Source organism: Thalassophryne amazonica, chromosome 6 (assembly GCF_902500255.1).
Source record: "Thalassophryne amazonica chromosome 6, fThaAma1.1, whole genome shotgun sequence".
Taxonomy (NCBI): domain Eukaryota; kingdom Metazoa; phylum Chordata; class Actinopteri; order Batrachoidiformes; family Batrachoididae; genus Thalassophryne; species Thalassophryne amazonica.
The window spans coordinates 31,229,823-31,245,220 of NC_047108.1; positions in this window are offsets into that span (position 1 = coordinate 31,229,823).

Genomic DNA, 15,398 nt, shown 5'->3' on the forward strand with positions numbered 1-15,398 from the left:
ATGGCACACCTGTGAGGTGGGATGGATTATCTCAGCAAAGGAGAAGTGCTCACTATCACAGATTTAGACTGGTTTGTGAACAATATTTGAGGGAAATGGTGATATTGAGTATGTAGAAAAAGTTTTAGATCTTTGAGTTCATCTCATACAAAACGGGACCAAAACCAAAAGTGTTGCGTTTATATTTTTGTTGAGTATATATGTGTGTGTGTGTGTGTGTGTGTGTGTGTGTGTACGTTATAGTTGAAACCCATTATATGTATAAACATCCTTTATATGTAATCAACAGATTACTTACAGTCAGGAGGCACCAAACAATCTACAGGGAATCCTGAATCGGGATCAGTGTCATTTAATGACCAGGCCAAAACTTTGTCTGAAAAAGTAAACACTGGCCTTAAATAAATGCTGGACATTATGTGCATTAAAAAGATTACATTTGGAGGAGTCACACTTTTTTCTAAGTCCACTGCGGTGTGGTACCTTAAAATCCTAAAGCCTGATTTATGCTTCTATATAACGCTGTAACTCCGTGGCCATGCAATGATGTGCACATCCGCGTGACCCTTTTAAAATTCTCCATCGCGTCTTATTGCAATTTGCCGCAGGAACAGCAGCTTTTTCTGGATTAATTTGTCCCTCAACAAGCTCCACCTTGTTATACAATCATCTACCTCCAAACCAACGGTAAGGTATGTACAATTAAAAGTGACAAATTACAGGCCTTTGTGGTTTCTGATTTAGCAGGTGCACGTCAGGCTGTGAGGAGGGTTTGTAGCCCTGCAGAGGACTCTGATCTAAAGCTCTTTGATTTGTCACACCCAGGTTGTGTGAAACTAAACACCATATTAAAGTGCAGGCAAGCAGCACCGGCCTTGAATTACATCCTACTCATTTAGGTCCGAGTCTGAGCATGGTTTGAAAAAATAAACAGCCAGTCTTTTAAACATGGAAATAGGGTACCCACTGTCCTACCCAGTGTCAATGTTGAACTGCATTTCATATCTTTGAAACTGAACACATCCAGACTGTTCTGTCTGGTACATGAGAGGGGTTTTTAATGGAAATGCATTGTGATGGAGCGGGACGATGTGAGCGCAAAATCCATTGTACAAAATCTGTTATATATGGTGTTTATTATTTAGAAAACCACACAAAAGTATCTGGACTTTTGCTATGATCAGATGAGTGCGAATATCCGGTTTATATGACAGTTTAGGCAAGTTTTACTGTGCATTATATATATATATACACGTGTGTGTGTGTGTATATATAAATATATATATATATATATATATATATATATATATATATATATATATATATATATATATATATATATATATATATATATATATATATATATATATAATTATATATATATATATAATTATATATATATCAAAAGAGCATTCTTTGATTCTATCACAAACAAAGTTTGTTTTATTATATTATCATTTAATCAATCAAATAAGAAATTGAGCTTATTGTTCAGTGACATCTTCCTGTATATGCTGTAAAATTACAATTATTAAACTTTAAAATTGTAAAGCAATGATTATAATAACAATTTAAGTGTTCATACCATGCAAAAGTTTCAAAAACTTCCCCAGAATCCTATACAAAAATAAGGTCCCTACCCAGCTGCCAAAACAATGTTCCCAAAATGATATAAGAATGTTTGTCAAATGATATCAGAACATTAGCTATAAAGTTCTCGGAATGTTTCAGAGGAAAGTTTTTTTTTTTTTTTTGGTTCCCAGAACATTCGAGGCCCCTGCAGACATAACACAAATGAGCATGAATGAAGCAGAATCAGACCAAATGGGAAAAAATGGCCAAGATCAAGATGCAGTCGGAGGGATAGACATTCAGACAGCATGTAACAACTGCCGTACGACCACTCAGAATATGGGCGAATCCCGCGTCGAATGAGTCGTGCATGATAGTGTGCTCATGCACGAGTGCCGGATGAATGGGGTTCAATCGCCGCCTGATGTCTAAAATTCTGGAAGGCAAACGTGGGCCAGCACTGTGTCTGGTCTCTTCACAAGACCTGCCGACACTGTTAAAATACATTGGACTGGAAACATGTCATGTGTTAAATATGTGTTCCTTTTTTTCTTCCCTTATTTGTAATTTGTGTTTTTAATCTGTGTGTTTCTTTTGATGAGGAGTTTTGTTTTGGCCTGAATATCTGTGTGTGTGCTGAATAAATTCTTTCATTCATCCATCCATTCATTCATTCACATACAGTTGTATGTAAAAGTCTGGGCACCCCTGATAATTTCCATGATTTTCTTTTATAAATCATTGGTTGTTTGGATCAGCAATTTCAGTTAAATATATCATATAGCAGACAAACTCAATGATATTTAAGAAATGAAATGAAGTTTCTAGGATTTACAGAAAGTGTGCAATAATTCTTTAAACAAAATTAGGCAGGTACATAAATTTGGGCACCCCAACAGAAAAAATACATCAACATTTAGTAGATCCTCCTTTTGCAGAAATAACAGCCGCTTCCTATAGCTTCCAATGAGAGTCTGGATTCTGGTTGAAGGTATTTTGGACCATTCTTTTTTTTGCAAAACATCTCTGGTTTGTCGGTTTCCGAGCATGGACAGCCTGCTTAAAATAACACCACAGATTTTCAATAATATTTAGGTCTGGGGACTGACATGGCCATTCCAGAACATTGTACTTGTTCCTCTGCATGAATGCCTTAGTAGATTTTGAGCAGTGTTTAGGGTTGTTGTCTTGTTGAAAGATCCAGAACGGTGCAACTTTGTCACTGATTCATGAACATTGTTCTCAAGAATCTGCTGATATTGACTGAAATCCATGTGACCCTCAACTTTAACAAGATTTCCAGTACCTGCACTGGCCACACAGCATGATGGAAACCACCACCAAATTTTTACTGTAGGTAGCAAGTGCTTTTCTTGGAATACTGTGTTTTTTTCAGCCATGCCCCTTTGTTATGTCCAAATAATAAATTTTAGTTTCATCAGTTCACAGCACCTTAATCCAAAATGAAGCTGGCTTGTCCAAATGTGCTTTATCATACATCAAGAGACTCTGTTTGTGGCATGTACACAGAAAAGGCTTCCTCTGCATTATAGCATCATACAGCATCTCTTTGTGCAAAGTGCGCTTTATAGTTGAACTATGTGCAGAAAGATCATGGTGTAGGTCTTTGGAGCAGGTCTGTGGGTTGACGATGACTTTTCTCTCCATCCTTTGCTTCAGCTTATCTGAGATTTTTCTTGGCCTGCTACTTCGGGCCTTAACTAGTACTGTGCCTGCGGTCTTCTATTTCCTCACTATGTTCCTCACAGTGGAAACTGACAGCTGAAATCTCTGAGATAGCGTTTTGTATCCTTGCTTTAAACCATGATGTTGAACAATCTTTGTTTTCAGGTCATTTGAGAGTTGTTTAGAGGCTCCCATGTTGCCACTCATTAGAAGAGATGCAAAGAGGGGAAGCATTTGTAAATAGCCTGTTGTGTGGGCCGCTGAAGAGGAGGTACTGCTGGCCCACCACCACCAGAGGGCACCCTGCCTGGAGTGCGGGCTCCAGGCACCAGAGGGCACTGCCATCTCACAGGAGCAGCCGGGGTGACAGCTGTCACCTACGACAGCTGTTACCAATCATCTGATCCGCAGCAGTATATCTGCAGGACGTCATCTCCACTTCTCTGCCGAGATATCGCTCTACCAAGGAGGTAATTTCTCAGCTGACTGTGAATATCTGTTGATTGTGTGAGTTGGATATTCCGTTTCTTTTTTCGACGAGAGGTGGAGGTGGTTTCCCACCATACGTGTTGCTGGGTGCACACGCACCCACTTCTAACTGTTTTTGCTCCTCGCCAGCAGTACCAGATCCGACACGCGGAGGCAGTGGCCACCTGGGAGTTCGGGACTTGGCGGCTCCAGTATTCCCGGGGTTCGGTGGCGGAGGAAATCGTGTGGTTCCAATTCTGCTTTGGACAGACGTCTCTTATCTTCGAGCCTGCCCACGTGACACATTCTTGTGAATTGACTTCTTTGTCTATTGTTGTGATCTGTTGTGTTTGTTGTGCTTATTCACAACAGTAAAGTGTTGTTATTTGACTTCCTCCATTGTCCGTTCATTTGCGCCCCCTGTTGTGGGTCCGTGTACCTACACTTTCCCAACAGGATATCTCTGCCAACGTCATGGATCCCGAGGGGCGTCAACCGGCTGTTGAACGGCCAATGGAAGAACAGGGCGCACAGGCGTCCGCAGGAGGAATGATCGGTGAGTTGCAGCGAATCCTCACCGCTTTCACGGCTCGGTTGGATCTTATGACCGAGCAGAACGTCCTCCTTAACCGCAGGGTGGAGGCTCTCGCCGCGCAGGTGGAAGCGCGCCCTCAGGGCGCTGCTGCGGCTCTCCCTCCTGTCGACCCTGTGCGTAACAGTGACGTTCCACAGGTCGTTCAACGACCCCACCCACCTTCCCCGGAAGCATACATAAGCCCTCCAGAGCCGTACAGAGGTTGTGTAGAGACGTGCGCGGACTTCCTTATGCAGTGTTCGCTCGTCTTCGCACAACGTCCTGTCATGTACGCGACTGATGCCAGCAAGATAGCTTATGTGATAAATCTGCTTCGCGGTGAGGCACGCGCTTGGGTTACAGCGCTCTGGGAGCAGAATTCACGGCTCCTTCAGACATATGATGGGTTTGTGAGGGAGTTCAGAACAGTGTTCGATCACCCAAATAGAGGAGAGACCGCTTCAGCCGTGCTGCTGTCAATGAGACAGGGGCGCCGGAGCGCAGCTGCTTATGCAGTCGACTTCCGCATCGCGGCTGCGAGGTCCGGCTGGAATAGCACTGCCCTCCGCGCCGCCTTCGTAAACGGACTGTCGTTGGTTCTAAAGGAGCACCTGGTGGCTAAGGACGAACCGCGGGATTTAGATGGGCTTATTGATCTCGTTATACGATTAGACAATCGGTTAGAAGAACGCCGTCGGGAACGAGACGAAGGGCGTGGCCGGGCACGCGCCGTCCCTCTCCCTTCCAGCTCTGACCGAGCTCCGCCCTCCCCACGCTCCACGGCCCCTACGCTCCGTGTGGTAACAGCTCCCCCTGCTGATGAAGCTATGGACACGAGCAGGGCCACATTTAGACCCCCGGATAGACAGAGGAGGCTGGTCCGCGGAGCGTGCTTTGTTTGTGGCTCGGTAGAGCATCAGGTGAGGGACTGCCCCGAGCGGTTAAACACCAACGCCCGCCCCTAGAAACTGGGCTAGGGGTGGGCCAAGACATTCACGTGGGACACACTCATATTGCCACACGACTCCCAGTTACAATCCTTTATGAGGATTTAACCCTTCAGGCCCCAGCACTGATGGACACGGGCTCTGAGGGGAATTTGCTAGACAGCAAATGGGCCAGGGAGGCAGGGCTCCCTCTGGTGGCACTTACTTCACCTGTGCAAGTACGGGCACTAGATGGCTCCCTACTCCCTCTAATCACACATAAGACACCACCAGTAACTCTGGTGGTGTCAGGGAACCACCGGGAGGAGATCGAGTTTTTTGTGACTGCTGCCACCTCCCGCATGATTCTCGGGTTCCCCTGGATGTTAAAACACAATCCCCGGATCGATTGGCCGTCCGGGGTAGTGGTTCAGTGGAGCGAGACCTGCCATCGGGTATGCTTAGGTTCCTCGGTTCCTCCCGGTTCCCAGGCTAAGGAGGAGGTCAGAGTCCCGCCCAATCTCGGGACGGTGCCGATGGAGTACCATGACCTTATGGACGTGTTCAGCAAGGATCTGGCGCTCACCCTTCCCCCGCACCGCCCGTACGATTGTGCCATTGATTTGGTTCCAGGCGTTGGGTTTCCGTCCAGCAGGCTGTACAACCTCTCACGACCTGAGCGCGAATCAATGGAGACCTACATCCGGGACTCTTTAGCTGCCGGGTTGATCCGGAATTCCACTTCCCCGATGGGTGCAGGTTTCTTTTTTGTGGGAAAAAAGGATGGCGGACTACGTCCATGCATTGATTACAGGGGGCTGAACGAAATCACGGTTCGTAACCGATACCCATTGCCCTTGTTGGATTCAGTGTTCACGCCCCTGCATGGAGCCCAAATGTTCACTAAGCTAGATCTTAGAAATGCGTATCACCTGGTTCGGATCCGGAAGGGAGACGAGTGGAAGATGGCATTTAACACCCCCTTAGGTCACTTTGAGTACCTGGTCATGCCGTTCGGTCTTACAAACGCCCCCGCGACGTTCCAAGCATTGGTTAATGATGTCTTGCGGGATTTCCTGCACCAATTTGTCTTCGTATATCTGGACGACATACTCATCTTTTCTCCGGATCCTGAGACCCATGTCCGGCATGTACGTCAGGTCCTGCAGCGGTTGTTGGAGAACCGGCTGTTTGTGAAGGGCGAGAAGTGCGAGTTCCACCGCACTTCTTTGTCCTTCCTGGGGTTTATCATCTCCCCTAACTCCGTCGCTCCTGATCCGGCCAAGGTCGCGGCGGTGAGAGACTGGCCCCAACCCACCAGCCGTAGGAAGCTGCAACAGTTCCTCGGCTTTGCTAATTTCTACAGGAGGTTCATTAAGGGCTACAGTCAGGTAGTTAGCCCCCTGACAGCCCTGACCTCACCAAAAGTCCCCTTCACCTGGTCGGATCGTTGCGATGCCGCGTTCAAGGAGTTGAAACGGCGCTTCTCGTCTGCACCCGTTCTGGTGCAGCCCGATCCTAGTCGCCAGTTAGTGGTTGAAGTGGACGCCTCGGACTCAGGGATAGGAGCTGTGCTTTCCCAGAGCGGGAAGACCGATAAGGTCCTTCACCCGTGTGCCTATTTTTCCCGTAGGTTGACCCCGGCCGAACGGAACTATGACGTCGGCAATCGAGAACTCCTTGCGGTAAAAGAGGCTCTTGAAGAGTGGAGACATCTGTTGGAGGGAACGTCCATGCCATTCACGGTTTTCACTGACCACCGGAACCTGGAGTATATCAGGACCGCCAAGCGGCTGAACCCCAGGCAAGCCCGCTGGTCACTGTTCTTCGGCCGTTTTGACTTCCGGATCACCTACTGTCCCGGGACCAAAAACCAGAGATCGGATGCCTTGTCCCGGGTACATGAAGATGAAGTCAAAGCGGAGTTGTCGGATCCACCGGAACCCATCATCCCGGAGTCCACTATCGTGGCCACCCTCACTTGGGACATAGAGAGAACCGTCCGGGAGGCCCTGGCACGAAGCCCGGACCCCGAAACTGGGCCAAAGAACAGACTCTACGTCCCACCAGAGGCTAGGGCTGCAGTCCTGGACTTCTGTCACGGCTCCAAGCTCTCCTGTCATCCAGGGGTGCGAAGAACCGTGGCAGTTGTCCGGCAGCGCTTCTGGTGGGTGTCCCTAGAGGCCGACGTCCGGGATTATATCCAGGCCTGCACCACCTGCACCAGGGGCAAGGCTGATCATCGCAGGGCTTCGGGACTGCTCCAGCCGTTGCCCGTGCCTCATCGCCCCTGGTCCCACATCGGCCTGGATTTTGTCACGGGCCTCCCGCCATCCCAGGGCAACACCACCATCCTCACGATAGTGGACCGATTCTCCAAGGCGGCCCACTTCGTGGCCCTCCCGAAGCTCCCGACGGCCCAGGAGACAGCGGACCTCCTGGTCCACCACGTCGTCTGGCTGCATGGGATTCCCACAGACATTGTCTCCGATCGCGGTCCGCAGTTCTCCTCGCAAGTCTGGAGGAGCTTCTGCCGGGAACTGGGGGCCACGGTGAGTCTCTCATCCGGGTATCATCCCCAGACCAACGGGCAAGCAGAATGGGCCAATCAGGAGGTGGAACAGGCCCTGCGTTGCGTGACGGCCGCACACCCGGCGGCCTGGAGTACCCATTTGGCTTGGATCGAGTATGCCCATAACAGCCAGGTGTCGTCAGCCACCGGCCTCTCCCCTTTCGAGGTGTGTCTGGGGTACCAGCCTCCTTTGTTTCCGCTGGTTGAGGGAGAGGTCGGTGTGCCCTCGGTCCAGGCCCACCTGCGGAAGTGCCGTCGAGTGTGGCGTGCCGCCCGTTCTGCTTTGCTGAGGGCCCGGATGAGGACGAAGGCCCATGCAGACCGTCGGCGGACCCCGGCCCCTACGTATCGGCCAGGGCAGGAAGTGTGGTTGTCAACTAAGGACATTCCCCTCCAAGTGGTCTCCCCTAAATTGCAGGAACGGTATATCGGTCCGTTTAAGATTCTCAAGGTCATCAGTCCAGCCGCAGTGAGGCTTCAGCTTCCGGCCTCACTGCGGATCCATCCCGTTTTCCATGTGTCCCGGATTAAGCCTCATCACACCTCACCCCTCTGTACTCCGGGTCCGGCACCACCTCCTGCCCGGATCATTGATGGCGGGCCGGCTTGGACTGTGCGCCGGCTTTTGGATGTCCGAAGGATGGGCCGGGGCTTCCAGTATTTGGTGGACTGGGAGGGGTACGGCCCCGAAGAACGCTCCTGGGTGAAGAGGAGTTTCATCCTGGACCCCGCCCTCCTGGCCGATTTCTACCGCCGCCACCCGGACAAGCCTGGTCGGGCGCCAGGAGGCGCCCGTTGAGGGGGGGGTCCTGTTGTGTGGGCCGCTGAAGAGGAGGTACTGCTGGCCCACCACCACCAGAGGGCACCCTGCCTGGAGTGTGGGCTCCAGGCACCAGAGGGCGCTGCCATCTCACAGGAGCAGCCGGGGTGACAGCTGTCACCTACGACAGCTGTTACCAATCATCTGATCCGCAGCGGTATATCTGCAGGACGTCATCTCCACTTCTCTGCCGAGATATCGCTCTACCAAGGAGGTAATTTCTCAGCTGACTGTGAATATCTGTTGATTGTGTGAGTTGGATATTCAGTTTCTTTTTTCGACGAGAGGTGGAGGTGGTTTCCCACCATACGTGTTGCTGGGTGCACACGCACCCACTTCTAACTGTTTTTGCTCCTCGCCAGCAGTACCAGATCCGACACGCGGAGGCAGTGGCCACCTGGGAGTTCGGGACTTGGCGGCTCCAGTATTCCCGAGGTTCGGTGGCGGAGGAAATCGTGTGGTTCCGGTTCTGCTTTGGACAGACGTCTCTTATCTTCGAGCCTGCCCACGTGACACATTCTTGTGAATTGACGTCTTTGTCTATTGTTGTGATCCGTTGTGTTTGTTGTGCTTATTCACAACAGTAAAGTGTTGTTATTTGACTTCCTCCATTGTCCGTTCATTTGCGCCCCCTGTTGTGGGTCCGTGTACCTACACTTTCCCAACATAGCCACCTTAAATACCCTTTCTCATGAGTGGATTCACCTGTGTAAGGAGGTCAAGGGTCAGTGAGCTTACCAAACCAATTTTGTGTTTCAATAATTAGTGCTAAATTTATTCATCCATCCATCCATCCATCCATCCATCCATCCATCCATCCATCCATCCATCCATCCATCCATCCATCCATCCATCCATCCATCCATCCATTTTCTTCCGCTTTATCCGGAGTTGGGTCGCGGGGGCTGCAGCTCAAGCAAAGCCGCCCAGACCTCCCGATCCACACACACCTCCCCCAGCTCCTCCGGGGGAATCCCAAGGCGTTCCCAAGCCAGCCGAGAGATGTAGTCCCTCCAGCGTGTCCTGGGTCTTCCTCAGGGCCTCTTCCCAATGGGACGTGCTTGGAACATCTCTCCAGCGAGGCATCCAGGGGGCATCCAGAAAAGATGTCACCTCAACTGACTCCTTTCGACGTTTAGGAGCAGCGGCTCAACTCCGAGCTCCTCCTGAGTGACCGAGCTCCTCACCCTATCTCTATGGGAGAGCCCAGCCACCCTGCAGAGGAAACTCATCTCGGCTGCTTGTACTCGCGATCTCGTTCTTTCGGTCATGAGCCAAATCTCATGACCATAGGTGAGGATCGGAATGTAGATTGATCGGTAAATCGAGAGCTTTGCCCCCCTACTCAGCTCTCTCTTCACCACAACAGCCCGATACAGCGACTGCATCACTGCAGATGCTGCACCGATCCGTCTATCAATCTCATGCTCCATCCATCCCTCACTCATGAACAAGACCCCGAGATACTTAAACTCCTCCACTTGAGGCAAGGACACTCCACCGACCTGAAAAGGGCAAAGCACCTTTTTCCGGTCAAGAACCATAGCCTCGGATTTGGAGGTGCTGATTTTCATCCCGGATGCTTCACACTCAGCTGCAAACCACCCCAGTGCACGCTGAAGGTCCTGATTTGACGAAGCCAACAGAACCACATCGTCCACAAACAGCAGAGATGAGATTCTGTGGTTCCCAAACCAGACCCCCTCTACACCCTGGCTGCGCCTAGAAATTCTGTCCATAAAAATAATGAACAGAACCGGTGACAAAGGGCAGCCCTGGTGGAGGCCAACATGCACTGAAAACAGGTTTGACTTACTACCAGCAATGCGAACCAAGCTCCTGCTGCGGTCGTACAGGGACCGGATAGCCCTTACCAAAGGACCCTGGACCCCATACTCCCGGAGCAGCCCCCACAGGGTACCCCGAGGGACACGGTCAAACGCCTTCTCCAGATCCACAAAACACATGCAGACTGGTTGGGCGAACTCCCATGAACCCCCGAGCACCTGATGGAGCGTGTAGAGCTGGTCCAGTGTGCCACGACCAGGACAAAAACCACACTGCTCCTCCTGAATCCGAGGTTCGACCATTGGTCGAATTCTCCTCTCCAGTACTCTGGAATAGACCTTACCGGGGAGGCTGAGGAGTGTGATCCCCCTATAGTTGGAACACACCCTCCGGCCCCCCTTCTTAAACAGAGGGACCACCACCCCGGTCTGCCAATCCAGAGGCACTGTCCCCAATCGCCACGTGATGTTGCAGAGGCGTGTCAGCCAAGACAGTCCCACAACATCCAGAGACTTAAGGTACTCAGGACGGACTTCATCCACCCCAGGAGCCTTGCCACCGAGGAGCTTTCTAACCACCTCGGTGACTTCGGCCTGGGTAATGGATGAGATTGCCTCTGAGTCCCCAGTCTCTGCTTCCTCTTCGGAAGACGTGACGATGGGATTGAGGAGATCCTCAAAGTATTCCTTCCACCGCCTGACAACATCCCCAGTCAGGGTCAACAGCTCCCCACCCGCACCATAAACAGTGTTGGTGGAGAGCTGCTTCTGCCTCCTGAGGTATCGGATGGTTTGCCAGAATCTCTTCGAGGCCGACCGATAGTCCTCCTCCATGGCCTCCCCAAACTCCTCCCAGACCCGAGTTTTTGTCTCTGCGACCGCACGGGCTGCGACATGCTTGGCCTGCCGGTACCTGTCAGCTGCCTCCGGGGTCCCACCTACCAACAAAGATAAGTAGGACTCCTTCTTCAGCTTGACGGCATCCCTTACTTCCGGTATCCACCACCGGGTTCTGGGATTGCCGCCGCGACAGGCACCAGAGACCTTGTGACCACAGCTACGAGTGGCCGCATCGATAATGGAGGTGGAGAACATGGTCCACTTGGACTCCATGTCTCCACCCTCCCCCTGGATCTGAGAGAAGCTATCCCGGAGGTGGGAGTTGAAGACCTCGCTGACAGAGGGTTCCGCCAGTCATTCCCAGCAGACCCTCATGATACGTTTGGGCCTGCCAGGTCTGACCGGCTTCCTCCCCTCCCAGCGGATCCAACTCACCACCAGGTGGTGATTGGTCGACAGCTTTGCCCCTCTCTTCACTCGAGTGTCCGAGACACGTGGCCAAAGATCAGATGATACGACTACAAAGTCGAGCATTGACCTCCGGCTCAGGGTGTCCTGGTGCCACGTGCACTTATGGACACCCTTGTGCTCGAACATGGTGTTCGTGATGGACAAACTGTGACTAGCACAGAAGTCCAACAACTGAACACCACTCGGATTCAGATCGGGGAGGCCGTGCTTCCCGATCACCCCCCCTCCAGTTCTCACTGTCGCTGCCCATGTGGGCATTGAAATCCCCCCGGAGAACAATGGAGTCCGCAGTTGGAGTGCTATCTAGTAGCCCTCCCAGGGACTCCAAGAAGGTCGGGTACTCTGCACTGCTGCTCGGCCCGTAGGCCGAGACCACGGTGGAGTGAACTCCAACACATAGCGACTGAGCTGGGGAGCAATAAGCAATGCGACCCCAGCTCTCCGCCTCTCCCCATGGGCAACACCAGAAAAATGAAGCATCCAGCCCCTCTCCAGGAGTTGGGTACCAGAGCCCAAGCCATGCATGGAGGTGAGCCCGACTATCTTTAGTTGGTATCTCTCAACCTCCTGCACAAGCTCAGGCTCCTTCCCCCCCAGCGAGGTGACAGTCCACGTCCCAACAGCCAGGAGCTGTGAGCACGGATGGGGCCACCAGGCCACCCACCCTCGACCGCCACCCAATCCTCTCTGCACCCGACCCCCATGGCCCCCTTTGCAGGTGGTGAACCCACAGGAGGGCGGACCCATGTTGATCTTTCGGGCTGAGCCCGGCCGGACCCCATGGGCTAAGGCCCGACCACCAGGCGCTCGCGCGCAAGCCCCAACCCCAGGCCTGGCTCCAGGGTGGGGCCCCAGCTCTTAGTCTGACCCATCACCTAGGACCTGTTTGCCTTGGGAGACCCTACAAGGAGCACAAAGCCCCCGACAACATAGCTCCTAGGATCATCCGGGTATGCAAACTCCCCCGCCACGATAAGGTGGCAGCTAGAGGGGGAGTAAATTTATTCAAATCAATAAAATGACAAGCGTGCCCAAATTTATGCACCTGCCTAATTTTGTTTAAATAATTATTGCACACTTTCTGTAAATACTAGAAACTTCATTTCACTTCTCAAATATCAGTGTGTTCTTCTGCTATATGATATATGTAACTGAAATTTGTGATCCAGACAACCAATGATTTATAAAGGAAAATCATGAAAATTATCAGGCATGCCCAAACCTTTGCATACAACTGTAGGTGTTACAGCTGTCACATCCCATTCAGCTGTGCTGCTGTGTGCCACACAGAACCGCTGGAACAGTGACTGGCAATGGGACTGGCAGCGTGGTGCCGCATGGCTCCACGTGGTGTTCCAGCATGGTGATCATGACAATCCATGATCGTTATCCAACCCATGAGAGGGCATGGTGCTGTATCTGTAATCTAAGGTTTATTTTACCAAGTTCAGATGTGTGTGCTGTGCTCCGCAGCTGTGGGACACCTTGACGCACAGGGACACACTGTGTCTTTTTGGTTTATGGACATTGCACAATCAAAAGGCATCACTGAAAAGGCATTTCCGTTGCACTCTCGTTGGAAAACAATCGAACAGTGGTCGAGTTGCAGTCGTACCTCAATCTGACTGCAGTCACAATATTCGTATGGCAAGTCGTACGCAAGTTGAACTATTCAGACTGTGGTCAAGGGGCTGTATGAAATGTTTGACCATGTCGAATCCTGGCCGAATGTCCTGACTGAGCCAGCCTTCACACTAGAGGCAGAATGACCTAACGTCTCTCTCTCATCTGGATTTCGAAACACATCCAACCTATGAACTGAAATAATGTATACCAGGTTCTTCTGACTGTCACATTACTGTAGTGCATGTAAACTTGAGAGATCAGATTATTGCGGTCATCAGATCACCAACATGCACAGCCGTTATTACCAGTGAGTGCAGCCACCAGTAATAGCCAACAGTACGTGATACATTTCGGGAATCCCATAATCAGAAGAACCTTGATGTTTCAGTTCATAAATTGGATGTCCTTCGAAATCCAGAAAAGAGGAGAAAAGACAGCGCTGACTCCCTCCCTCCCTCAGTCGTGCTCTCTCTCTCTCTCTCTCTCTCTCTCTCTCTCTCCTCTCTCTCTCTCTCTCTCTCTCTCTCTCTCTCTCTCTCTCTCTCTCTCTCTATCTCTCTCTCTTTCTCCCCCTCCCTCACTATCTCTCTCTCTCTCTCCCTCCCTCTCTCGCTCTTTCTCTCTCCAGGAAATTAGCAGAGTAGAATGATGAAACAAACAAGAGATGTTGAATTACAGTTGTGTGTCTTGCCACCTGCCATCATTTGCATGCTATTCATAAAGTGATTCATGGGGTTGTTTGTGGCAAAGGCCACGTCATCATATGTGTGCCATATACGGGCATGCAGTGTCACTATGGTAACTTTCGATGTGCTTGTTTGTGAAGCTTTGCTGACAGTTCCACTTTCAGCTTAAATACAAAGGTTTTATTAGAGCCCTGCATTGGGACCTGGCGGGACCCCCAATGCAGGGTTCTAACTGGAGGTGCAGTCCGGCTTATCCGTGGCACATTCAGGACATGCTGGCAGGATCTGACATGCTGGACCATTTCGATCTCCCCTCGAACGCGATCAGAATGTTTGGAATACTGATGGGATGCGGTCAGGGTACTTAGAATGCAGTCAGACCTCAGTCAGAATATACTTCGACTGCCATTCGATAAATTTCCACTTCAAATACACCTTGAATGTTTTAAACATGAGCTAAACATTCAGGCCAGCAGCACAAATGTGTCCAACTGTTTGGAATGCACCCAGAATGCTGTCTGAGGCTTTGGAATGCACCTCGACTGTTCATCGAATTTTCAGTCCGATGGCATTCGGGCTCATTCGGCCTCTAGTATGACACCGGAATAAGGAAAGTTTCTTTTTGGTTCCCAGAATATTCTGGTAAGAGCATCCTCACATACTGCGTCTGTACGTGGTTTGCCAGCTGAACGGTGGCAAACAGGAAAGAGCTCCAGAGGGTTACCAAAATGGTAGAGAAGATCACTGGGTGCCCTCTACCCACACTGGAGGATGTTCACGACTCTTACTGTCTCAGGATAGCCAACACCATCCTAAAGGCCTCATCCCACCCTGACCACTCTCTGTTTGAGCTGCTGCCATCAGACAGACGGTACAGGGCCATTAAAGCAAGTACAAATAGATTGAAAACAGTTTCTACCCAACTGCTGTTAGAGTTTTGAATGTGACTGGAACCAAATATCCAGGTCACATGCCACACTTCAAATGAGTGCAATATTTGTTTATTTGAAATATCCACAGTTTTGTACATATTTTCTCTTTTTTAATACATTCTCTCTTTTTTGTTACTACATACTACGTGTGTGTGTGTGTATATATATATATACTACGTAGTACGTAGTATATATATATATATATATAGTGAGGAAAATAAGTATCTGAACACCCTGCGATTTTGCAAGTTCTCCCACTTAGAAATCACGGAGGGGTCTGAAATTTTCATCTTAGGTGCACGTCCACTGTGAGAGACATAATCTAAAAAAAAAAAGAAAGATCCGGAAATCACAATGTATGATTTTTTTTAATAATTTATTTGTATGTTACTGCTGCAAATAAGTATTTGAACACCTGTGAAAATCAATGTTAATATT